This window comes from Lissotriton vulgaris, unplaced genomic scaffold (genome assembly GCF_964263255.1).
Source record: "Lissotriton vulgaris unplaced genomic scaffold, aLisVul1.2 SCAFFOLD_1298, whole genome shotgun sequence".
Taxonomy (NCBI): domain Eukaryota; kingdom Metazoa; phylum Chordata; class Amphibia; order Caudata; family Salamandridae; genus Lissotriton; species Lissotriton vulgaris.
In genome coordinates this window covers 65,489-92,091 of record NW_028247260.1, presented here as the reverse complement: position 1 = coordinate 92,091, position 26,603 = coordinate 65,489, and the positions used below count along the sequence as shown (strand labels likewise).

At 44.9% G+C, this 26,603-nt stretch overlaps 1 pseudogene across 1 annotated transcript in view; it reads left to right on the top strand.

The window, feature by feature from the left end:
- LOC147665197 (NACHT, LRR and PYD domains-containing protein 12-like) overlaps positions 1–26,603 on the top strand; it is a 348,972-nt pseudogene that overhangs the window by 259,095 nt on the left and 63,274 nt on the right. The window contains exon 4 of the transcript XR_015305019.1: positions 5,587–5,736. The product of XR_015305019.1 is annotated as an NACHT, LRR and PYD domains-containing protein 12-like (transcript). The remainder of the gene's footprint in view (positions 1–5,586; positions 5,737–26,603) is intronic.

The window sequence follows — 26,603 nt, the reverse complement described above, 5'->3', positions numbered from 1 at the left end:
GGAGAGCGATTGGGGGTTCAGGACTCACTCAGACTGGGTCCAGGTGCAATTTCAAGATGGTGGGAGCCTGTCATGTCCCTGTGGCTCTGAACAGAAGGCCAGCAAACTGTTGAGGTGCTGCCACTCACTTGCAGGACATCTGCAGGGGCAATGAATGCCCCCCTGACCTCCTGGCACACTTCTCGGCACTGCTGATACGTCACAGGAATCCCACCAGATGTTCCAAATGGGAAGGGGGATTCGAAGAGAGAAAAAATAAATTGATACTCCTTGCTGCCTGGTCCAGCTGGGTCTTTGGGATCGCAGGAAGCCATTCTCTCTTGAAGCAACCACTCTCTTGACTATACCAAGAATAAAAAGAGCCAGAAGCGGATGACGCTCCTTTGCTTACTTGGCTTCCAAGCTTTGGAATTCACTGCAGTTAAGTCTAATATCTAATGATAACCTGCTTAGTTTCAGGAAACAACTGAAATGTGTCTGTTCTCCTGAAGTGTCAATCTTCCCCATTCAGGTTACCTGTTAGTGCTGGGAAGCCTGTGTTTGGTTAGCAATGCGCTTTATAAGACCACGGAAATAGGTTGTCAGTGTTGTCTCCGGGGGCTTTGTCTGGATGGGAGTGACTGCCTTACCTGCCAGATGCAGGAGGCAATCATAATCCATGCGAGCCGCCCTGTAAAGTGCTCTTTTTTTCCACCAGTGATAACTCCACTTTATATTCAACCTTTAGTTTGCTGCAATATTCAGCCAGGACGACTGCCATTTTTCTTGATGATTATATCATATCTTCAATTCAATGGTTTCTTTCTCAATATCAGAGCTTTTGCACTCAATTCCAGACCTGAAAAGTTCTTTTGTTTTCTGAGTACTGAGGAGAACCCTAAAAGATACTTGGAAGGGTTTGAAATGCGTTGACAGATTTTCTTTCAACGAAACAACTGTTCTGTACCTGTAATACCAGGCCAAATCGATAAATGTTTTCGTATGAGCTCAGAAGGGTCACTGTTTGGTGATTACCCTTGTAAAAAAAAAGTTGAATACTCCCTGGATGGAAGTAATCTTTATTTGAACAGAACTTGAGCGAACAAACACTATACTGTATCATGATGAAATATTTGTTGTGTATATTGTCCATGTGATGCGTTTAATGTTGTATAAATTGTAAATGTTATGTCCCTGTGTATTGTAATGCTCTTGATTTCATGAAATTTGTTGAACGCCTTGACCGCGGCAACAATTCCGCAGCGGTGCTGCATTTTTAATGAGTGGCCGGGGTTCGGACGGCCAGGGGCCGTCCTACGCACACGCCCACCGTGACACGTGACGGCTACCGGCCATCATGCGCACGCAAGGGGTTAAATTGATGATTATGGAACTCAAATCAAATCAAGCTTTATTTGGTTAAAAAGTACAACCATAAAAGCATCCTAAAGGTAAAAAGCATCTTCACATTTAATCGCAGTGTATACAATAAAGGACTTTTAAAGTTTAAAATATTTCTAACATACATGAGTATACGTAGAAAACAAAATACCATAATGATATAAAAACAATACATGCAAAATATATAATGCGAAAACAAAACTACGACCAGGAACATCATTAGTCAAAATACATCCAGTCTTATTCATATATGAGGGCCTCAAGATGTGATTTTTTTGTTCTTATTCTAATTGCCTTCTGAATGTAGACCACCACTGCATTACAAACTCAGTCGTTAACTAAATTATAAATGTAATCAAAGGCAATTTTATAAGTAAACAATTGGTTCTTTAAAAATAATGGACGTAAGATGCCTTTCCTAATGTCTCTATAAAAGTTACAAAATAAAATAAAGTGCAAAGTTGTCTGATCTGCTTTTCCATCGTAGTGATACTTTGGCAGATTGCAGTTCCACTTGCCCATTCTTGGGAAAGCTATTAAAAGTGGGCGATCCCCATTCTTAATCTTGTGACATAAAATCTATGGGGCATATTATCAAGAAATGGCGTTAAAATTATCAACGTTTTGGCGTCAGGAAACTGCCGCTAAAGCGGCGATAATGGGCTTGATAATAGGCCCTTCAGAATTCCAATGTAAGCCCATGTTCCGGTGTTAACCTGGGCTTCTATTGTAATTCTCAAGGGCATATTATCAAGCCCGATCTTGCCATTCTAGCGGCAGTTTCCTGCCGCTAAAGCGGCGATAATTCTAACGCCGTTCCTTGATAATATGCCCCTATGTTTTGTATTTGTGACCTGAGTTAAATACCATTGAATCCCTGACCCAATGGACCTATCACAGTATGCCCTGGTCAACAGCTTTGAGTTAGCCTCAGCTTTGTTTAGACATTTCCTTGATTCTATTAGACCAGTTTTTACATCCTTTTTACTATGATCAAGTATTTGCAAGAGTTTGTTAAAATCAATATTTTCAGCACATTCTTTTAAAAGATTGTTAATTTAAATTAGCCAGGGGATTTATTTCCATACTCAAGGGTGAGGCAGTCCTAATGATTTGCTGGGTAAATTGTGTACCCTCCTTACTCCATATCCCACCCTAGACAGTGAGACATGCTACACTAATAACATCATTATTATGAGATGCAGACAGATCTTTGTGTACGCTAAATATAGGAGTAGAGTTGGGGACTGATAGCAATCTTCTTAAATACATTTTTTCTTGAGTCTGAAGGATAGAATGATTAGCAGCTGTCCAAAGTGCAGCACCCTAGAATGTACCAGCAAGGCACTTGCTCTTATACAGTGCCAGAATTTCCCTAATGGGTTTATTACCCATTTTTTTTATAAACTCTAAAGATTGCCTCAGTAATCAGTTTGAAAATCGAAATACAATGTTTACATCGGATCCAGATACTTGGGCTTCTTACATACTATTTTTGGCCAATGCTGTGGCTAGTGGAGCACCCCCGCCAAAAACATGGGCTGGAGCGGAGATAATCCCAAAATACAAAAAAGGGGATCGCTCTCTCCCCAACATTTATAGGCCCATTAGCCTGATCGACAGTATCCAGAAAGTGGTGGCAAGACTGGTCCTGGGCAGACTCTAATCTTCGATTGAGGACCACACCATTTCTACACCCTTGCAGGCCGGTTTTCACTCCCATACTGGTACAGTCGATCAGGCCATCAGGTTTGCGGCTATTCATTGGAAGGTTGTAACCCTGGGAGGAGGGTTGCTCTATGCTGCCTTCATTTACTTAAAAATAGCCTTTGACCTGGTCCCCTGGGCCACATTATGACAGGCCCTTCGTTTGCTGTGACTCTGACCAGCATTATTGAACATCACAGTTAGGCTCCACCATACCAACTATGCTCAGGTACGTTGGGGGAAGCAGGGCAATGTGACAAGCAAGTTCAAGGTCGGAACAGGAATCAGGCAGGGGTGTGTCCTGGCCCCCACTCTATTCTCTTTGTTTATCAACATAGTAACTCAATATTTTGATAAACAACCAACAGATGCTCCAATAATTGCGGGGTTGCATATTCCCCTTTTGATGTTCGCAGACGACACTTTGTTATTGTCGAGAACACAAAGGAGATTGCAAGACGCCCTAAATTGTTTTGAGGCTTTCTGTCATGACCAGTACTTAGTAATTAACACCTTGGGTGCTTTAGAAGATCCTCTCCTGTGCTGGGCCATAATGGAAATGGGTATGGTCATGACGAGCTCATCTCGTCATGAGCACACGAGAGGTATACCTCATGAGGAGCTCAGCTCGTCATGAGCATCAAAGGGGTTTATGTATCCAAAACCAAATTCATGGCCTTTCATAAGAACAAAACTGTGAGGGGGAGGGTTAGTTTGGACCAAGCCCCCCTAGAGCAAATAGATACATTTTCATTCTTAGGCCTAACAATAGAGAATAACTTTTCCTGGAAACTCCACATAGACACAATGAATTTGAAGCACTCACAATTGGCCGGCGTCCTGCTTAGAGAGCACAAACAATCTAAATCCAAGCCTATTGCCCCCGCATCACAAATTTACAACAATAGGGTGGGGGCTTCAATTCTATATGGAGCAGAATTATGGGCCTTTAGTAACTTATCTCCTCTAGCTGTGGCATACAACAACTTCCTTCGAGCGCTCCTGGGACTTCCTAAATCCACTCCACTGATCCCTTTGTATCTCGACACAGGCAGCAGGAATATTAGGGATCAGGCTTGATTTCGCCCTATAGCCTACTGGCGCCGTCTTTCGACGTCTCCTGAGCTGTCACAGTATGCACAGGCTTTGAGTGAAGTCAAGTCTATGACTACCTCTGACCAGATTCCGTGGTTTAAAGAGCTCAAACTATCCCTAGTAGCTATGGGTATGAGGTCCCTATGGGAATCCCCATTCTCTGTGGTTTTCCCCTCAAAGAAGTCATTCAAAGAAGCTTACTGGAACCACATAGAGCAGCGGAGATTGTCCCAGAGAAACAAAACCTTAACATCAGGATTCTTAGAGTTAAAAACGACTCTGATTTTCGAGCCAAATTGGGACTTAATCACAAGCACCCTGGAAAGAAAATTATACCATCAGTTCAGGGTGGGTTCCCTGTTCAAGGTGGGTTCCCTTCCCCTGGGATTTCACATGGCTACATGGAAACGCAGATGTGGAGGCCATTGCTCATTCTGCCCTGAAGTGCTGGAGACGACTGCACACTTCCTTTTTGTATGCCCGTCCTATAGAAACCCAAGAATAAAGTGGTTGAGCTCCATCTGTAAAAACCTGGGGTTCAGGGTAGCCATGGCGCCTTGAGGGTTCTTAGGACGGACACGGAACAAGCTATATGGGTGATTAGAGCCAACATGATGAAACTCTCCCAATAGCTCTCCCCTGAAAAATTCCCGCCTTATCCCTTCTGCAGGAAAGCTGCTGCCCTGTATATATATTTTTTTTTTAAACCTGGTCTCCTGTTCATTTGTCCTAATTGTTTTTATCTTGTTTTAAACACTGCTGCTTATTTTTAAATATTGTTTTAACATTGTTATAAATCTTTCATGGTGATGTCTTTTATGATTTTTCTACAAATCGAAATAAAGACTTGAATTGAAATGAATGTTTTCAATGTTGTACATATTGTAAATGTTATGTCCCTGTGTATCTTAATGCTCTTGATTTGATGAAATTTGTTTAAATTGATGATTTTGGAACTCTTTTATAAAACAATTTGAGAACCACAAATAAGATAAAACAAACAATATATTTTTTGAATAAATTCAAATGATCATTACAATTGCGGTGTGTGATCATAGGTTGGGAATGGATGGCTGAATGGGTATCAGTACTGGCACTTGTATTGGCCTAACCTTACTGATTAAGGGCCGAACCATATATAGTTTAGGAACTTTCTAAAAGTGGCATTTTCAAAATTGTAATAAAAAATCTGACTGTAAAGAGAGTTTGTCATTACAATTCCATAGGTACCAAACATGACAAATCTATCTGTCACCCAGGTGGTGATGCATTTTATAGATGTGCGGTGTAGTGGGACTTAGGAAAATTAACATAGTTTTCTTTACATGATGTTCTTTATTCACAAGTATTGGTCACAATTCATTATACAGTTCTTTCTCTCTTTTTCTCCTTCTCTCTTCTTAGGTCAGGATCGAGAACACCAGGACCAACATGAAGAAAGATGCCCCTTGAATGAAGCAGAAAGAGCCACAGGATCGTTTCAAACCATTTCTTCTTTAAATCATGTATTTGGTAATGTGAGGGAAGACACCACTTGTTCTACCCCATCAACAGGTAAAGTTAAAGGTTTTCATCACCTCGCTTCTAAGTATAGTGTTCCCACTAAGTCTTTGATTTGGAGAATTACTTAATCGACAGTCATTTAGCAAAAAAACAAGAAAAAAATAGATAAAGAAATATAAGTCATGACCGAAAATTACATTCCAGTGTTTTTATGGGGAATTTACTGAAAGCGCTCGCTATTCTGTAAAGAACTGTCCATCAAGTTCAGCCTTCATACTCTGGAAGCTTTAAACTGGAGAACCCTTACTTTTGTGGCACCAGTGTCTTCACTTTTAACCTCCTCTCGGTTCCCTCTCTTTCCAAGTATCTGATCAAATACCTGGGCTTTGCTCTGTTTGGGGATTCCAGGCTTCTCCAATGCCTCAGGACAACCTTGTAGTCCTGGTTCCTGTATCTTGTGTGTCCTTCTCTTACTACACATCTCCTACACTGCAAATGCTGTTGGTTCTCTCCTTGAAGATTGCTTTTCCAGTCTCTTGAATGTCGTCCCTTGTGATAAGATTCTGGAAGCGCCTGTATTCCAAGGCCACAGGTCAAGGCCCGCCTCTTCCAGCCTGGCTGGCATATACTTAAAGTTGCCTGCAGAACAAGGAAGATGGCAACTTGGGATATGGAAGCTGCCGGCAAGGGACAACAGATTGAAGGTGGATGTCCTCCTTCCCCTCACACTACCTCCTCTCTATTAGGAATTTCAGCTTATTAAAAGTACTAAGGAATCCCTAATGTTATCCTACCGGAGGGGTGGGCCTCACAGTAATTAAAAACACATTTCTGGAATTTTTCACTACCAGGATATGTAAAACATAAAAGGACATTTCCTAACTTTTATTTACATAGCTCCCTGCCCTGTGTCCTACCTACCACCTACCTTAGGGGTGACTTATATGTTCTAAAAAGTGAATTTAAGGCTTGGCAAGGAGGTTTAAATGCCATGTTGACATGGACGTGTGACACTGAATTCAGGCTGGATTGGCAGGCCTGGGAAAAGATTTAGAAGGGTAATTAGGCACAATAAGTTCTGCACGACCACTGGTAGCATTTAATTTACAGGCCCTGGATATATGGTATACCACTTTATAAGGGGCTTACAAGTAAATTAAATTTGCCAATCAGGTATATTCCAATCAAACCATGTTGGGTGGGCCCCCAAACATCAGGAGAAAAAGGCCTCAACCACCATGTTCGGGCCCAGTAGGCCCTGTGTGTCCCTTGGCCCTCTGATCGGAGTTCTGACAACTTCTCATGCCACACTCAAATCACGTCACAGCTGAAGGAGCCCACTGGCTCCCCATACACAAGGGAGCATGATAGAAACTCCTCACCCACACTTCCAAGGCACAACGTAACATTGGCCCAGCAAGTTTCAAGAATCGCATTTGCTTTCACAAACCTTACTGATACCTCTATTCATTCAAGCTACTACTTGCACACATCCCCCTTATACAGAAAGCCAGATTTGGTGGTCTAGCCCTCTCCTACATCACTCCTATAGCATGGAAAGACCTTACCCTATATATAAGAATCTCCTCACTTCTTGAATTCCGCAAGACCTAGCTTTCCAAGTTGTCCCACTAGTTGGGAAGATTGGCTACACTCACACCTGCTGAGCTCCTGGTTACCTTTGTGGGTGATAGCTCGCTCTACATAACATAACATGATATATTCTACACAAAGACTGTGTCTACGAATGAGCCTTGAGAGAACAGAAGAAAAAATAACCACCACAAACCGATTCTGAAAGTGCAGAGAACCAAATCTTCTGTCTGCTTTGACCAAATAAATGCGAGAGCCATTATTTGATATTAAACTGTCAAACTCTCTTTGACCAAGGAAGGGAGTGCTCCACAGAGTGGTCAGAGGGCTGCTGTAAAACTAGAGATGGTGTCTGTGGGAAAGTGGGTTGAGATTGCTATCCACCCCCCACTTTTTTACTGCCTTTTGGTGCAATTTTGACTTTAGAGTACTGGGTCCCAGCTGTTCAGGATCCCAGTTCCAGTGCCCTTTCCCTAAAACTCTACCCCGATTGGCACTTCAGACCCCCTGGTAAGCCCCTAATATATGGTACCCTGGTACCTAGGGCATTGGGAATGGAGAGGGTCCCCTAGGGACCGCTCACCACGGCCATGCAAACGGCCATTGGAGCCTGCCTGCCTCGGTGCAGAGAGAAACAAAGCATGTACTCAGAGGGTACCTAAGAGGTGACCCCTGAAAATCTGCCAATCCTGGTGTGATCCCTTACTGACTTTATGCAGCCTGCCACCACCAGACATGTTTCTGGACCCCTGGTCCGAGAGCCCCTACTCTTTGAGGCCACAAACAAAGTACAGCCTGGACGGAGGTCTCATACCTCTTCCCCCAGGATTGGCACAGTGTTAGAGAGGAAAGCTTCAAAGGCCTTGCCGCCTTTGTAATGTGACCTTAGCCTTTGCTGCTAGCAGCAGATTGCAGCCCCCAGTTCAAAACCCAGATTTTGATGGGCGAATGTTAGAACTGGGGGTCTTTAGTTGGCAGAGGTAAGTATCTTTGTCCAAATAGGGACCCTTGCTTCTAGTCAGGGTAAAGGGATACACACTGTAGATAACCCCTGCTCGCCCCCTAGGTAGCTTGGCACGAGCAGGCAGGCTTATCCCCAAGGCGATGTGTGTAGTATTTGCATTCAACATCCACAATGACCCCAAAGTACACCACAAACTGAGACCACACAGGTAAGTATATATAAAAATATAACTTTATCTAGTTTAGGTAGTTTAGCAATCAAAACGTTAAAGCCCACATACAGCAGAACAAGAGGGATAAATCCACAGGTAAAAGGGGGGTTTTCCAGATGCCAAATCAACATAAAGTCTCGAAGGGTCTCTTTAGCTTGGGGTCCGCTCTTTGTGGCAACAAGTCCCTCTATTTACAACAGTCACTAGGTTTCTGATTCCCAAAAGGTCTTAGCTGCCTATTCCCCTTGAGAGCGCGAGCGAGGAGTGAGCACCGTGGAGACTACGAAGCAAAATGCAGGGGCAGTCCCTAACTCCCTCGCCGGTCACAAAAGCTACCGGCTATCTCACTGCCAAGCTGGTATCACCCCCGTGGCACCAAGCTTGCGCTTTTACCTTGAGATACTCGGGGCAGCAGCTTGCAGGTATTTTCTAGAGTAGGTCTCCACAATCTGGCCTCCAGTCACTCAGGGGTTGGTCTCATTCCGCTGTCCCGCACCGACGATCCTTCGTGGGGGCTCACACTGCACCAGCCAATCGGGGCACGAGTCAGCCCAGCAGCCTAAAAGGGCGCGAGCTAACTATGACGCGGCGCTGCAGGCTCCAATCAGCATGCTAGATGGCCAATGACGCGCCGGCCTGTGGACCAATCGCAGCGCGGCTCTGATAGGCCCAGCCTCGGTGCTGCTGAGGGGCTCGTCTCCGTCGGCCAATCCGGGCGCAGCTCCTTCAATGCTGAAGCGGAGCTCTCGGGCCGCGGCGGTGATGCCGGTGAAGAGGTCTGGACAGCCGTGCGCTTCTGGGATCCTGGCCTAGGGCGTGCAGCTCGAGGTACGGCTGAGAGGGGTGGTTGCAGGCTGAATCTTCGGCACAGAGTCGGTGGCCGGTGAGAGAGATCTCGGCCCTCCTCAGGTTCCCGGGCTGGCAGCAATTTTAAACGCGGAACTCTCAATCTGGCTAGAGAGCAGCCAGCGCGCCACATGGGTCAAACAGCAGAGGCTCTGTCCTAGGGGCACTGAAGCAGCGCAAGATCTCAGTAGTATATCGCAGCTTCAGGAGGCAAAGCAGTTTCTTGCAGTCTTTGGCAACTTTTCTGTCCCTGAGTTGCAAAACAGGAGGCCAGCTCTTCTCAGGCCCTTGGAGATTCTTTTGAAGACACAGCACTCAGCAAAAAATCTTGTAGGTCAAGCAGGCAGGGGTCACAGCACACAGCAAAGTCCCCTTCTTCTCTCCTTCAGGTGAACAGCAAAACAGGTCAGCCCCAGAGCACACAGCAAGGGCAGTCTTTCTTAGTTTCTCCAGCGGTTCTTCTTCTGGAAGAGGTTCCTCTTGATTGTAGAATCTGAAAATCTGTTGTCAGGGGTCCTTCTCTTATACCCCTAAAAGTCTTTGAAGTCTTTGTGCAAGTGGGCCCTGAGCCCTGTCTAAACCAGTTCTGGGTGTTGCTGGAGCATTTGGGCTTCCTGGCTTCTTCCTTCCAGTGTGAGGGGCAGAGGCGACAGCCGCCCAGCAGGAGGTGGAGCCAGCATTGTGGCAGGCAGGCACAGCCCTATTCACTCCCAGGTGCTATCTCCTCCCACCACTATAGTTGCAGATGCAGTCATTCAACCACAGGCTGACTCAGACAACCTCCTGGGGGCTCCCCAGCCCCTGTCACCTTCAAACCAGACAGTCAATCCACAAGCAGGCCCAGGCACACAGAAAGGTTAGACAAGAGAACAGCCACTTTCTAAAAGTACTGTTCTCAAACACAGAATTTTGTCAGTCAGTCAGTCAGTCAAACAAGCTTTATTTTACGTAGTCATAGAAGCATTACAAATGTAAATATATTTATAAAAACAGAGTTAACATTTAGACAAGCATTTAAAAAGTTTAAAAATCATTCCAATAAGGAAAATTTCATCATGTGCAAATACATCAAGTACTCAAGAGAAAAGTGATTTTTCAATAGCCTATCCCTTTACATTTTTATTTCTGATAGTCCATGCCCATCCTAAAAATTTTGCCTCAGCTATACATATTAAAGGGCTTGGGTTTGTACAGATGATTCTAGCAGCCACAATTCCACTTCGAGTTCCCAGCAGTTTAGCCATGGACCGCAGCCAGCCTCTGCGCGGGGCAGAGTATGCAGGGCACACAAAAAGTAGATGACCAACTGTTTCTTTGGGGTCTAGACAAGATGGACAAGAGGCACTTCCACCATTAGACTATCTGGATGTGAATGCTCTGACAGGGATGCTACCGAGTCTCAGTTGGAAATAGAGCTTTCTATACAGTGGCTTCATTATGTCGTCTCAGAATGCCTCAAAACGAGTCTCATCCTTGAACTCCATAAACACCCCTGTTAGTGAGAGTGGGGGAGTGGTCCTGAACAGTTTTGAGGATATCATCTCCCAATACAATCCCTTAATTGCCTTTTTGGAGGGGAATATAGCGTTGGTTGGGTCTTCCCAAGTCTCCACCAGACCCAGCTCTCTGAGAACCGCTCTAATTCCAGAGAGCCATTTTATCTGATGAAAGACATCACTTTTAATAATGTCCAGAAGTCCCTTGGCAAATATTTTCAGCTCCGGTGTTACCCATATTCGCCTCCAGTATAATATTAGGCGAAAGTTTGAAATAATCTCGATTGGTTTTGTGGAAATTTAAGTTTACGAACTGAACATCATCTGCGCCAGCTTGTCACCCACGTATAACCTGCACGGCAGCCATTTTGGGTACCATGGTCTCCCTGCTCACGATCGATCACTAGCACGCTCCCCTGACGCTGCAAGCGTCCTCCCCGCACCCTGGCTGCCTCCTCCCTCACATGCACAAGTCCACATGACCCTGTCCTTGGGAGTCACGCTCGCGCCTGACCAACACCTCCTTTCCTTTCATGAATACCCCTCTGTTGGTAAACTCTCCCTCTGCGCTTGATTGACCACGCAGCATGAATACCTCTCCTTTGATGACCCCTTCCACCGAGTCCGATTGTCCACACAGGTCCGAGGCCATCGCCTAAGCCGGGAGATACAGTTTACTACCCCCTATTGTATGGAGTCGCTCCTCTTCAACGGGCCCACTATTGATCCTGGCCTCCCCACCCCCTTGGATACGATCAGGCACACACATCCTAAGAATCGGCGGAACACTCAGCTGCGTGATAGCCCCCTCCTCTTATCAGCAGGTTGAGAACCTCTATTGTGGATGCATGTGGGGGTGGGTCTGACACGAGGATTACGGGGATGTCTTTTACCTTACTTCACAATGTCTTTATTGTAATAAAGAATGGTCACATGCCATAAACCAGTGTATAAGAGGCCAGGCCCCAGAGAGGCTGTTAGAGCACCTCGAGACGATACCTTGTTGTCTGATCTGATGTGTTCTGCTCCGTCGGAATAAAAAACTTCTGTTTCCTGACTTCAAGTCTCCAACGCCTGCCTCTTTGTTTGATAAACTAGAGTGGTATAGAGGCGGTTAACGCCGGGCAACTCTGAAAAAGGTCATCAGCTCTACCCTTTTTCTACAATTGGCATCCCAAAGCGTGGGGCCCATCAGCGACACGTGGATCCAGTGGGAGAGGTCCCGACGACAGAGTGAACGACTGCAACGATCGGGAGAGCTCCTGTCCGATAGACCCTCGTCTGACAGCCGATCATCCGAACTTCACTAGTTCTGAACAGACCTCTCTCGAGTGATCTATGGTCCTGACTGGGAACCATCAGGAGTGCCGTGAACATCACGAAGAATAGAGGACGATCGGTCGCTGGATTCGGAAGACAGGAAACTGTCCATACGGTCCGGGTAAGGTCGTGTAAACGCGACAAAATTACGAAATGATTGTTTGATTTGGATAATACTAGTATTACGCTTTGTTGATTCTTCTGGAGATTCGCCGTCTGCAAACGGAGAAACAACAGGCTCTCTCTTTGCAAGCAGTGAAGGAAAGGTAACGCAGACTTTTGTCCCCGTTGTAACCCGTTGTGCCTATCTTCCTCCCCCACTGTTTTCCCGAACTGTTGTTCGTGGATTGTTGTCTGGAGATTCTCTGTCTGCAAACAGGGAAGAACAAGGTCTCTCTTTGCAGGTAGAGAAAAAGTAGGTAACGCAAACTTTTAACCCGTCGTACCTACTTATTCTCCCCACTGATTGTTTGATTGACCGTACATTAAGTGTTCGGTATTGGTTCTTTTGAGGTATTCACCGCCTGCAAACAACGGAGAATAGAGATATTCTGTCTAGTCTTTGCACGCCGTGATAAGATAGGTAGTGCAGACCTTTGTCCCCGTTGTAACCCGTCATGCCTATCTTCTCCCCACTGATTGGTAGCCTGTTTAGCCCGGACCGCTTATTAGAGATGAACCATCCAGCTCCGCTGGAGGACACCCCTAATAAGGACATGTTCACTAAGCATGGACTAGTCGCTATAGCTTATACTAAGTTATGGCATAAATATACAAAGAAGAACCCCGAAAGTCAGTGGCCACTGATAGGTTCCTTTGATGATCATAAAATAAAAACATTAGAAATAGCGCTCCAGAAAAATAAGACTACGCCCACTATGCTCGATAGTATCGGCATGTGGCGCAAAGAAACGGAACAACGAAGAAAAAGAGAAGAAGCAAAAATAGGGAAAGAATTACGAAAGGCAGAGCACCTAGCCGCTAAGCAACTAGAAGAAGAAATAAAAGAAAGAAAGGAAGCTACACAAAAACAAGAGTCAGGGTCGACAGGTCAATGTCCTGTTAGGACCCCCTCTAAGCTCTACCCTGAATTGCCCCCCAAACAACGGGCGAACGATGAGTTACTGCTAGGTCCTCCAATCATCTACATGCCCCCTCCATACACCCCCTGCCAACAACACCTGCAAGCCCTGGGTGCGAACGAGAGTGACCTTAGCGCTAGTGCACCAGCCCTCGGGGCCTCCGCACCAGGCACATTAGCAACAACACCAGGTGACCCCGAGGCTAGCGAGCAACCACCGGTCAGATCAAACAGACTGAGTAAAGATGAACGGGATGGGATTGACAAAATAGCAAAGACACTAGTCAAACGGAAGGAGAGCGAAGAATACACAATGAACATGTATAATTCACATGCCGACAGCCACAGACGGCATTTCATTTTACGATTCAGCTACCACACCCTGAACGCATATGAGGATAGGTATCAGAGTAAGGGCCCCGCTAAACTGACAACGCTATATAGAAAGATTGATGTTGGAGATGGGACTGAACGTGATGCGACGGACCTCTTCATGCAAATGCTTGAGGTCTTCCGCCACCTCACGGAACAGCAACCAGAAGTCAAGGTTACAGTCCCTGAAACAACCGAGTCCTCAGTAGAAGTAGCCAACTCTATGATGCCCATCAGAGAGGCGGCCCCTTACTGGGTTCCACCACGTGGTCAGGGAACAAACGACGATATTAACCATGAAGATGCAAAGGGGAGGGTTGTGTACAATTGGGTTTACCAACCATGGGACCGACAAGACATCTTAACCTTTAGACAAACTCTGCCCGATTTAAGAAAGAACCCGACAGCATTCTATACCGAATTAGGCACAGCCTTGGGTTCGACGATAATGACTTTAGCGGACATTGACTTGTTTTTCGGGTTATGCCTGCCAGCTGACGTGTGGAAGCAAATCCGGAAGGCTGACCACACGGATCTGTTCGGACATACCTGGAAGCAACTCAGTGATCTAGATAGACAGCGAGAGCCCGGAAAGAAACCAGTAAAGGACATATTAGAACTCCCAGACAAATTAGTTCAGAAGTTAAAGACACTGATCCCAGAGAAAAAGGTAGACTGGTCGATAGTCACGGCCTGTCATCAGAAACCCCAGGAAGATGTATCGGAATACTTCTCCCGATTCGAGACAGTGTTCTCCGACTACAGTGGCCAAGACATGACCACCGCAACCGGACAACACCTGTTTGTACAAAATTATGTAAAGGGCCTATCACAAGAGGTCTCCCAAAAGCTGCAGACGAGTGAGAGTAGTTGGGGGGCCTCCAAACCCGCAGCTATCCTTCAGATGGCTCAGTATTACGAGCACCAGAAGAATGAGAGTGATAGGGCATCCGAGAAAAAGAAAATAAAATTGAAAGAAAGGGTGATGATAGCCCAGATACAAGGTATAGCGGTCGGACGGGAACCCCACAGGGGGAACTACCAATCGACTACCCCTAGAAATCCACCTCCCAAAGACCACACCCCAACACCCCACATTGGACGTAGAGACATTAGCGAGGACCAATGCGCCTTCTGCAAAGGATTCGGCCATTGGAAATCCCAGTGTCCTGTTCTGTTAGAGATGAACAGAAATAGGGACCCCAAGGACGTAGCGGGTGGGCCAATAAATAGGGGACAAGGACGAGGGCACACAAACGACACCAACAATGAGAGATCAGGGAGATCGAACACATTTGACCGTCCCCGACAGAACCAGTATCAGCTATCCGACGGTGAGAATGCCCCCGATTTTGCATAGGACTGCCAGGGGCAAGGGAGGGATCCAGTCGAGCTCTGTGTTGACCAGCAAGGTCCTTACGTCACTGCTAAGGTCCTGGGTACAGAGTCTCCATTTTTGGTAGACACTGGGGCGACACGTAGTGTGTTATCGAAACGACTGATTCCAAGGGCACCCTTGTCTGGCTCACACATTACATCGATAGGTTTCGATGGGACGCCCTCCACTAACCCCCTGTCCGTGCCTATCACCTTTGACCTAGAAAGCAAATCCACTGACACAACATTTCTGCTCTCCTCCAACTCCCCTGACGCCATTATGGGCATTGACTTACTGAAGCATTTTCGAGCTACCATTAGGTGTTCCCCAGATGGAGTCCGAGTCATCCTGTACGACAACCCAGGCATGCCCAAATCCTGCCCTGCACGACACATGTGCTCCATAACTGACGCTGATCTGTCCTTGCTCGACACCCTGCCCAAGTACCTATGGGCCAAAAATGACTCTGATGTGGGACGAATGATGATTGACCCCATTCATATAACTGTAAGACAGGACGCTATGCTCCCGAAACTCCCACAGTATCGGATATCGCCCGAGGGCGAGAAGGCACTGGTAGCGATCATTCAGTCTCTGGTAGATGCAGGAGTGGTCGAAGAAGTGGTTAGCAATGTCTGCAACAGCCCTATCCTACCCATTGTTAAGAAGCAAGGCGAGGGAGATGAGAAAGCGTACCGCTTCATCATTGACCTGCGAGAGATTAACAAAGTGGTTGTACCCCAATACCCCGTAGTCTCAGACATCACCACCATTTTGACCCTCATTCCGTCCACTGCCACCACCTTCACTGTTATTGACCTCAAGAATGCGTTTTTCTCTATCCCCATCCATCCAGACAGTCGTTATCTCTTCGGCTTCACCCTAAAATCCTGCTCGTACCGATTTTGTAGAGCTCCCCAGGGGTACACTGAAAGTCCCAGTATTTACAGCCAGGCCCTCAAAAGACAGCTGGACGCCGTCCAGCTACCAGATGGAGTGGTGTTGATCCAATATGTCGATGATATCCTTTTGGCGGCCGACACCACCCCACTTGCAATCACAGCCACTGTCCAACTCCTACACTTTCTCGCAGAAAATGGCCACAAAGTCTCCAAAAAGAAACTACAGTTCTGCCAGCCACAAGTGACATGCCTAGGCCATCTCCTGTCCAAAGAAGGGAGGAAGCTAACGCCCGACCGAATCCAAACCATCCTAGACACCCCCATCCCAAAAACACAAAAGCAAGTCCGCTCTTTAGTTGGCCTTACCTCTTTTTGCAGACAATGGTTACCAAATTTCAGCCTCATTGTAAAACCTCTACTTGCCTTGTTGACCAAAGATGCCCCCTTCCCGCTCCCTTGGACCCCTGAGTGTCAAGCATCCTTTAAGGAGTTACGGGATGCCCTCTGTTCAGCACCCGTCCTGGGAACCCCGGATTATTCCAAGTCCTTTTCCCTCTTCACCCACGAAAGGGAGGGGTGTGCATTGTCCGTCCTAACACAGTCTATCGGTCCTAAGCAGCGCCCTTGTGCCTACTTCTCTGCCACTCTTGACCCTGTAGCCAGAGCTTTGCCTGCCTGCCTTCAAGCAGTAGCTGCCGCTGCTGTCTCTATCCGTCAGAGCGAGGGAATCGTACTTTCGAACTCCCTCAATGTGTTAGTACCCCATGCGGTCGACACCCTTTTGAACCAAACCAAGACTCAACACCTGACTAGCGCACGACTGACAGGGTACGAATTGACGCTACTTGCACCCCACATCACACTAAAGAGATGCACGACTTTGAATCCTGCCACACTGTTGCCCCTGCCTGAAAATGACCCCGACGTGCCTCCCATACACGACTGTGTAACCCTCACGGACGAACAAACTAGGAGTAGAGTTGACCTCCGAGACACTGCTTTTGCAGACCCTGATGGAGAGCTATGGGTAGACGGCTCATGCATCAAACTCCCAGATGGCACCACTTCAGCTGCCTATGCAGTGACGACAGCCCGAACAGTAGTTGAAACAGCCCGCATCACACAACGATCTGCACAGGCAGCAGAGCTGATAGCCCTCACACAAGCATTCATCATAGCCACAGGAACCACCGCGAACGTATATACAGACAGCCAGTATGCCTTCGGGGTGGTTCACCATTTTGGGCTCCTATGGAGGGAAAGGGGATTCCTGACGTCACACGGCACACCCATCCTTCACGGAGATCTGGTTTCTGCTTTGATTGAAGCAGTTCTCCTCCCCAAACGATTAGCAGTAATCAAATGCCAGGCACACAAGAAGGTGACAGACTTAGTCGGTAAAGGGAATGCACTGGCCGACATCACTGCACGAACCACAGCTGAGAATAAGACGGTGACACGCATATATGTGACCAGGTCACAAGCAGAGAAATTGTTGCGTGCTTATCTAGGTTCCTGATCGATACTGTGACCTTATGCCCCTATTCGGCTATAAATCCATTTATTCCCTATATTGGCATAACCGTTCAAGTACGATTTTCTGAAAAGTCATCTCTGGCCTCACACGAACAGAGCCACATTCCAGCATGACTCTCTGCTACTTCCTTTGCGACCAATTAGTGCAATGACAGAGCAGCAGTCACTATCTGATATTCCTAGATAACACTCCGAGTTCTTCAACAAGATAAAAACTTAGCAAACCTGGAAATCCCCGCTTGCTATGTTTTGATTAGTAATGGAACTCTAATGAGCAACTGATAACTGTCACTTCCTAGTGACATCTTTAATTGACGTCTTATGTCCAGCAAACTTGCGTCAAACCCGGCACCTGTCAGGTATAAATATTACCAACGTTGCCTTAAGCAATGCCTGTTGTACCAGCTACTGAAGCCAGCTGCCTGCACGACCCGTGTTGGTAAATCTAGCACTCTGTCGCTGCAGCCTGCTATCCTGTGGTGGTGAAGCTACTGATTACCATTATCGCCGCTACAGCGCGAACTATGGTGCAGTACGCTTGAGGAGCCGAGCAGCCGTCCTCTGCGAAGACATCCAGCCCAGCTGCCCGCGGACGCTGTCACCCCTCCTCCCTCGACGCGCTGAAGAGAAGCCGCTGCCTTTCTCGTGTAGAGAAATCCAGTCCCGGCGCTTCCAGTTTACCCTCGCAGGTGACTGGGATATCGAGAGAGACCCCTGAAGGAGATACCAATCCTCCATCATTCTATTCAGAGGTATGGTGTTGACTAAACCCTTAGATGAGAATTCTTGAAACAAACCTTGGCAAAACCAACTTAACTTAAAGCTACTTACTTACTCCCCTTCTCACGTGTTAGGCTTAGGTCAGGCACACTGGGGTAGGCTTAGTTAGAAGCACCAGTTGAGTATGTTAGCCTAATGTATATATGACTGTATATATATGTTTTATTACTTTTAAACCATTGTATGGCTAAGAAACCATATCAATGCTTTTACAGTTCTATTTCGCAATACTTATCTTACTGTACGTACTTTTTATAATAACAGTTATTGCAATTGTGGCAATACATTTCTCTTGTACGAGAAGAAAGACTGTTCAATAAATGTAACCCTTTATTGACAAACGCCCGTCTCTCTATTCTCTACATATTGTGAAAGTAAACTGCACTAGACTGACTGAGTGAAATACATGTCTATTGTTTCACACGACCCTAGAGATCGACTCTTGATCTGAGGAGCAAAGTTGTCATGTTGCATGGTTGTTGGAAAACTGAATCCCTTCTTGTCTGTGCCAGGGAAGCTGATCACTTCCTATGCAGAGAAGAAAGTTTCCAGTGACCTCTGAGCTAGTTGGTAACACAACCCAATTAAGTTTAGCATAGTCAGTGGAGGCCTGGAATAAAGCAGTTCCACGTCGATACTACTGTTTATGTTATTCCAATGCGCAGGGCCTAGTGGGAAACTAGGAACTACACTACATGGCGCCCAACGTTTGGTAAGGCGATAAACTAACGCAAGACTTATAGAGTAACTCAGTCGTGCATATTTCACAGACCCCTTTCTCCCGTAAATACTCCAATAGACGTCTGGAGTGGGTGAAAGGTTAAAATCCGCCCGACCTTAGTAGGAAGAGATTCCTATGTAAAGCTCTGGTTTATTCAACGTTGAAGGATACAGTGTTCCAAAATATTGTGCACCTAATCTTTGTCTCCTTGGAGACCTACTCTGCAAAGCCTGCATTTCTAAAAATGACAGACAGTGAAGAAGAAAGGGAAGCAGTTAGACTGGCTTCCATTCTAATAGAGGAAGACTCGAGTCTCCTACAGACAGACCCGGATGCTATCGACATCCCGGTCCACTTAAGAAGATCTATAACTTTAAAACTTATAGAAAACGGACTGACACCTCAAGGTGGTACAGTAATTTTCGTGATAGAGGCTCACGAGTATCGGCAGACAGAGGTATTCTATTCATGGATAAACTTTCCAGCGGTAAACGCTAGAACAAAAGAGTTTCACTATTACAAAATAGAGGAACCTCCGGGAGAGTACGCTCCTTTCGAGGAGATTGAAATCCCACTTAAATTTCAAGAGCACCTGCTCTGGTTTAATGGCGCCCTAAAACACACTGATCAAATAACTAGGCTCGGTCCACTAGGTAGACCAGGAGCCACGTGGCCGGTTCTAGCCAGCTACACACCACATCCTGACATTGCAAAAATGTCTAAGGAAGAGCTGTTAGCACAGCTAAACACATTAATAAAAATACATAGGCAATTAGTCCAATATGTAATGCGGACTGCAACAGTCCAGCCAGCTGTTAATTCACACCAGCTGACCCCTCACCAGGGGAACACAAATAAAATTACACCACAGAACATACAGTCATGTCTTGGTAAAACACCCGTAAAACGAGAACAAATTCCTTTCTGGTTAGCCCAGAAAATCACTCAAATAGAGGCAGTATTTCCTGATACTACCCCTATTGAGAGACACAGAATCTTGACCATCTGCCTTCCTATGGGAATCGCACCACACGTGGAGGACTGCGACACTTGGGGTACAGTCTTTGCTTCCATTTACACAAAAACACACGGTGTTCCGTCTATGGCGGTAATACCAGAAGTGCTAAAACAGATTCAAAATGAATTCGGTCCAGAGCCCGCTTTAAATCTAGGTATGAAATTACTGAAAGACTTCAAGCAGGTCACGGCTATATTATTAGCCAACATAAAGGGAGAAGCAGCATCTGTGGCGATCCGCCAGAAGTTGAGGGAAACAGATATAAAAGATCCTGTTGAGCTTGCAAAAATCATAGAAAAGTGCTATGAAGAATTAGGTAGAGACAGCTTGGGTGGAAAACCAGTTACGCCCCAACTGCTCGAAAATCCAGAAAAATTATTTATTAAAAATAATTCAAACACTCCTAAAAAGAGCTGGGATGGAAATAAACAATCCACTCCCAAGGAAAAAGTTTTCCAGTCCAGAGGAAGGTCTCCTCGACGGAGGGAGAGAACTCCGACTCGAGAACGCCAGTCTCCCCAACGGGAGCCCTCTGAGAAAAGATATAACCTTAGAAATAGGGATAATATAAAAAAACCTGATAGATATCAAAGTATTGATACACGTCCCTCTCGATCTTTTCCACAGAATTCGGAAAGAAGAGGACGGTCAGACCCAGGAGAGCACACCAAGTCCAAAGACAAGGAACCTGCTCAAAATAAGAAATCTCAATTTCAGAGAAAGAAGGTAGCCAGTATTAGAGTAATCAACCATGCCGAGAATACTGAGGACACAGTTGAAAAACGGGGAGTGGGCATTGACAATGTTGGACAGTGCAGCAGAGATCAGTATAGCGCGCAAGATCTTGATGAGTCATCTGGAGACAGTGGACATGAATGAATTCATTCAGGTTGAAACTGCCGACGCCAGACTTAGCGAGCCCCATAAAATATACGAAATAACATTGCGTATGGAGGGTGATAAGACTAGGAAAATTAAGGGTCTATTTTGGGATAAGCTCTCAAAAGGCTATGATATTCTGTTAGCTGAAAGAGATTGGCCCCCAGAGTTTGTCAGGGAGTGCCCTCGTGGCGAAGAAGTGATTATGCCTGCCTTCTCGAATCACATACCGATTCATAAAAAGTACACATATGCAAGAAAATGGGCAGTAGCCCAGGCACCTGCATTATATAAAAATCATGTAGGATGGGATGAGGATTCTCCTCCTCACAAAATCCAACTAAAAAGTGAACCAACTGCCCAACGGCAGTATCCCATAAAGCAAGAAGCTAAAAAACAAGTCAGGGAGATCTTAGATCAACTTGAGTACCAGGGGGTGATTGAAACATGCACCTCTCAAATGAACAATCCTTTGTTTCCTGTCTCCAAGCCAGACAATTCATATCGTCTAGTTTTGGACTACAGACATCTTAATACATGTTGCAAAACTTTTGCAGTACAAAACTCGCATAGTGCAGCCCTAATGAATAACATAGTTAGGAAAAAATATAAAACGACATTAGACATTTCTAATGGTTTCTTTTGTCAAAACATTGCACCAGAAAGCAGATATTTGACCGCTTTCTCTGCATTTGGGTCACAGAAAAAATTCTGTCGACTCCCACAGGGGTTCAAGAACAGCCCAGGACTATTCTCAGCTAGGGTAACAGAGTTACTACAAATCTATGATGATGAAGCATTATCTTACGTAGATGATATTTATCTCACAGACGACGACTTGGATACTCACTTGAAAAGAGTGAACACCATTATACTTGGGTTCGCAGCAGAGGGTTACAAATTCAACTTTAAAAAGTCTCGAATTGCCCATCTGACAGTACTATTTTTAGGGTACGAATTATCAAGTGAAGGGAAGAGCCTAGCGGACAACTTCTTAGAGAAGTGCGCTGTACTCCAAGCTCCAAAAACGCTGAAGAATTTACAATCAATACTAGGTTTTCTGAATTTCGGAAGAACTTACATACTAAATTACGCAGAAAGGGTTAAACCTCTCTACGAACTATTTAAACCTGATTTTAAACAAATCAATTGGACTCAAAAACACACAGAAATTTTGAGATCACTTCAAACAGACATGTTAGCAAAAACAAAATTAGATACACGTGACAACACACGTGATCTTGTAATCCGAGTCATCCCAGGAAGATGCGGATTCACGTACCTGACCTCTAATGAGGGAGAAAAGGTACCTATTTCAATTAAATCTCACTTGTACAAACAAGCAGAAAAAACATTCAGTCACACAGAAAGAACTGTGAACACAGCGCAAATCGCATTAGCAAATGAAAGAGAACTAGCACACGGAAAACGGATTAATATCCTTACAGCGGAATCCGCCTTCGAGGCGCTATTCAGCCCAGTAAACCTGCCTACAGTGTCACTGGATCCGAAATGGATACAGTGCATAGATTCTCTAGGAGTGAAAGACGTGAAATACTATTTCGCCCCGCAATTTGAAGAACTGAATGATTTAGAGTATGAAGAAGAATATCCTCTGCCAATCGAAATTCTGCCTCTCCCACAATATGCCTGTATAATCTATACAGATAGCTTTGTACAGCATTTCAACGTAGAGAGAAAATCCTACGATGCAGCATGTGCGATCATTAAATGTCGTTGGCTGTGCGGTAAAATTAGACCGAAAGTAACAAAAACCGAATCAGTAAAGTACTGTTCGGCTCAAAGAACTGAAATCAGATGTTTAAAGATGGCGCTCGAAAATGCAGAACGCGAATTCCCCACACTTATAGTGTGCGATTCTCATTTTTGCGTCAACTCTTACAACAATAAACTGCAGAGTTGGATCGAAAACGACTACAAAGATGACACAGGTGCCACAATAAAGCATAAATTGCTCTGGAACGAGGTAGCTCTTTTACACAAAGAACTACAAAAGACTCACGTGATTCACGCACAGAGTCTTCAACGTGATGGCGTTCACGTTGCAGGGAATTCATTGGCTAATACAGCCAAAGCGGAAGCAACTAAACCGGCTTCCGTAGCCACAAAAAAGCGTACAGATAAATACATAGACGGGGAAACCATGCTGGCAGTAAAAACGACCGTAAAAGGCGACTGTGCAGCATTACCCGTAAACTATCCACTCAATTATGCATACATAATCGATGCAAACTCCGTTCCTTTTGCTCGAATCCCTGGAGTGGGGGACAGAGTAATTCCAAACAGGAGCAGGAGGGGCTTCCTCTTACTGGAAGCACACATGGGGTTGGGTCTGAGACACCAAGCAATAAAAGCCTCTCTGAAAGAATTACAATCAGAGTACTGGTGGCCAGGAATGAGTATAGATATTCAATGTTTTGCTCAAAAATGTGAAAACTGCAACCGAGATCGCAGAAATGAACAGGCCAGTGTAGTTTCAGGATCCCTTCTAGACAGCATGAGGCGGTCTATCTGCGCAATCAAAGAAGAGAAGCGCGTCCCAGTGTACACAGTTAAGGCGAAAAGCACTTAAAAAATGAGGCCCCCAGCGCTCGGCTGACGCTAGAACGGTTATAAAAGATTTGCGAGTCTTTATCGGCACATACGCAATTACCACGTTCCATTCTGACCAGGGTCCTGCTTTCAGCTCTCGAGCCTATAAGGAGGCCATGGCCAGCATGGGAATTGGGTTGCGGTATTCTTGTCCGTCGCACCCCGAAGGGAATAGTGTGGTAGAAAGAAAAAAACGTGACATAAAGCAATCTATAACAGCGAAGGTATTAGGTTCAGGCGCTGGGTGGGTCAAACATTTAATAAGTGTCCAGACTAGTCTTAACAACATGCCAAGAAATTCTCTAAAAGGTTTCAGCCCATACGAACTATTGTTCGGAATTAGAATGCGAGTTCAGGACCTCGATAGTCAGATGTCAGTGGTACAAGAAGAAACAACAGACTCTGATGTAAAAGATCGTTTGGCTGTTTTACAGGAACTGAATGAAACAAGAAAATCATTAAGCAACATAAAGTTAAAGCAACAGCCAAGTACCACTGACGAGGCACCACCCGCAACAGCCCCAGCAAGGCCTGTCTGGATTCCAAAGATTGGGGATCTAGTCAGAGAAAAGATCGCGGTTAAGAAGGAATTTGGGCCTTCTTACAGAAAAGCAGTACCTGTCTTAGCAGTCACCGGAACAAGATCAGTTGTGCTACCGCCCCTTGCTGGTAAAAAGGAGAACAGAGTCGTGTCTATCGATCTGGTAAAACCACAAGCATGTGGCCTATAATCAACAGTAGGCCCAGTGGACTCCCAAGAAACAACAGAATACCCAAACTTGCAACAATCCAAGAGGTTCAAACTGAAAGACTCATCACATTCGATCAGCCTGCAGTGCACAATGAAGGACTATGCAATAATGCCATGGAACTCGTGCCTCTTGAAACACAGATTGAAACAGTTCGTCAAGAAACAACACCAGTCTACACTAATGTGGCATCAGAAAGTGCTACGGAGAGACAGATTGAAAAAACAATCCCATCAATTGACAGAACTGCCTCTGGTTATTTCATCAACTTCGACAACTTCTCTGAAGATTTTAACGACCCCGAAGTGATGCCAGAAACAAAAAAGTCTTTTAAAGAAAAAGCAACGGAACTCTTTCATCAACTGAAGGAAATCTACCTAATTTCCCCTTGGCTAGAGTTCTGGTTTGGTCTAGGTGTATTTTTCCTCCTGCTTTGGCTCATCATGGTACTGTGTTTGGGAAAATTCATTGAAGGAAAATATATTACAATGGACACAGCAAGTCAGAACATCAACCTAGTTTTGAAACCACACAGATCATCCCACGTGAAGAAAAGAGAACTGTCAACAGTAAATGTCACGGCAATTCCAATACCTGGTGGGGTAGTATGGGAGAAAACAGACTATGAGATCTATGGTCCGGTCGAAATCCTGAAGTATCCTCATCAACTAAAGGATTCCTTAAGTGACTTTGTGACACCTAGTACATTCTCTGATGATTGGGACTTTAACAGTATTAATGACATGATGTCTGATTTAGTAATGTCAGCTAGATTCACAGATCCTGATTATTTACAAGGTTCATCTAGTTATGAACAGTTATTCTGTTACACCCACTATGGGGATCATTACTTGCATAAATCTGCACAGCCTAGAAATGTTTTTATGTATAATCAATGGGAACATTGTGCTACACTACCTAAAAGCAGTTCTAAAGCATTTTTTGAGAAATTCAAATACTTCTCAGGGTTTAACACCAGTGATGCAGAAACGTTTTATTATAAACTGTTAGATAAAACAGGAATGAAAACAATGCTGACAAATTCTAAATTGATATATTCAGAAGCATTTTATGACAAAATGATGACATTTGGTTTTGAATATTGGAAAAATAATATTGAAACGAAAACAATTTGGGGTACAAAAGATTGGCAGGTGCAAGGCATAGAAGCATTATTTAGAACCTGCATGATACCAGAACAAATGTTATTTTTAAATGACACTGTACACCAAACATCTTGTCTTGGCCTAGCTAAGATCAAAGACCTTAAAACACCGTCTATACCAAAGCCAATACCTGAGAATACAACAGCTGATATTGAGTTAGACGTGTCACAAATTTTACATTTCAACAGAACACATCCTGATTGGAAAAAGTGGTTAATTTGGCCTACAGACACAAATAGCTGTCAAGATAGATTCCTGAATAAAACACAGGGGTTAAAAATGACCAGATTAGACCCTAGATACTCCCAGAGACAACATCCAGGGATTATTACAACATACAGTGTAGGGAAACTCTGCCTTGAGTGGCTAACTTCATCCACACTGGCTGAAATTAAGCAACACTTGTCTTTATTAAAAGATGGTGCTGATTTGCGCGATTTCATTCTTGGACCACGCAAACAGCGTCAAAAGCGTTTCATAGCGACCAGTATCTATGCTGCTTACAACGAGGCTTGGAAAGTAAAGCAAATTGAAACTGCTGAAAAGATACGAGAAATTGATCGTATTAATTTGGAGAAATCACTTTCTGTAGTAGACAATGGGTTAATGACTCTGTCTTCCAGAATATATTCTTTGGACAATATTGTATCCTCTGCCTTTGATGTGATAGACAGAGATTTGCTAATGTTACAACATGGCCAATCTCAATTACGCTCTATTATAGAATTAGGCTGGACGCTGCAAAATCTTCGTTCAGGCTATGTGCCTTGGCGTTTAATCAACACAACGTCATTATTTTCCAGTTTTAACCTTACTGATAAACAGATCAGTTTGGCACAGAAAGGAGCAGACTATACAATCCTGAGCATCGAAAAACTCGAGAGATTATCATTGACAATGTCAGAGAGTCCTGTCATTGAATGGATAATACACGGAATTATCACAATTCCGATAACAACTTTCCGATTTAAAAAGTGCCTTGAGTACATACCTGCTGGCCAATATGAACAATTGGGTAAAGGATATGTAAAATCCGAATGGAAATTACCATACACTCATTCTTGCTATAGTGACAGTGACAAAAATGTATTTCTTAGTGGTGAAAATTGTAAACACTCACTAAGCGGTATACTTTTGTGTCAGGGTATTAATTTACACGGAGCATGTGATGGAAATTCAAACAACCTTTCATGCCACCAGCTAGTCACACCTGCAACTCAGATAGAGCCCTTCTTTATGCAACTCGCAAATGGGAGTTACATTCTTAGAACGGATCACAGATGTTGTGGCCTG